Source organism: Mesitornis unicolor, unplaced genomic scaffold (assembly GCF_000695765.1).
Source record: "Mesitornis unicolor isolate BGI_N332 unplaced genomic scaffold, ASM69576v1 scaffold39972, whole genome shotgun sequence".
Classification (NCBI taxonomy): Eukaryota; Metazoa; Chordata; class Aves; order Mesitornithiformes; family Mesitornithidae; genus Mesitornis; species Mesitornis unicolor.
Window position 1 is genome coordinate 1 of NW_010171933.1, and position 1,136 is coordinate 1,136.

Consider the following 1,136-nt stretch of genomic DNA (forward strand, 5'->3'; position numbering starts at 1 on the left):
CGGCATGGCACTGCATGGCATGGCACAGCATGGCACGGCACAGCATGGCACGGCACAGCGTAACCCCCTGGCACAGCTCTGGCCAAGGGGGCAAGGGACAGGCTGCAGCATGGGGAGGGTCCTGCCATGGTGTCAGGGTGCAGCAGTCCCATGGGTGCCATGGGGTCAGGGTGCAGCAGTCCCATGGGTGCCATGGGGTCAGTGTGCAGCAGTCCCATGGGTGCCATGGGGTCAGGGTGCAGCAGTCCCATGGGTGCCAGGGGGTCAGGGTGCAGCAGTCCCATGGGTGCCATGGGGGTCAGGGTGCAGCAGTCCCATGGGTGCCAGGGGGTCAGGGTGCAGCAGTCCCATGGGTGCCATGGGGGTCAGGGTGCAGCAGTCCCATGGGTGCCAGGGGGTCAGGGTGCAGCAGTCCCATGGGTGCCATGGGGGTCAGGGTGCAGCAGTCCCATGGGTGCCAGGGGGTCAGGGTGCAGCAGTCCCATGGGTGCCATGGGGGTCAGGGTGCAGCAGTCCCATGGGTGCCAGGGGGTCAGGGTGCAGCAGTCCCAACGCAGCCCTCATCACAGCAGCCGGCGCTTGGGAGTTCTTGCCAAATTAAACAGTTTGTTTTTGTGCTGATGAGCGGATGCAGCCCAGGATTAGGCACACGCCAGCCTCTGGCCTCCGAGGAGAGCCCAGGATGGCAGAGATGTCCCTGGAGCTGCCTCGTCTGCGCTCCGCAGGCAGGGCTGAGGAGCTGGTGCTGTAACGGGATCACTGGCGCCATTATGGGATCATTGGTCCCGTACCGGGATCACCAGACAGGCGCTCTCCCATACACACTTATCTGCAATATCTCAATCGCCTGATGAATTTTTGTACAAATTCCTCCCTGGGAGAGTGTTTCACGCATGTTCAACATCAAAGCGGCGCAGGCAGCGCGGGAGCGCATGATTCTTTAATGTGGGAGTGTTGTAGGGGCCGCGGGGTGCCCAAAGGCAGATTATAAGGAAATTAATAATTCAGGGCTGGGAAAGGTGCCGGTGAGAAGTTAACTCCTTCAGGACGAGACGCTGCCTTCGCACCCGCGCAGCCACAGCCCGGGCTGGGCTCTGTGCTGCTGCTGCCACCCCACAGTCGTGGGGGCTGCCCAA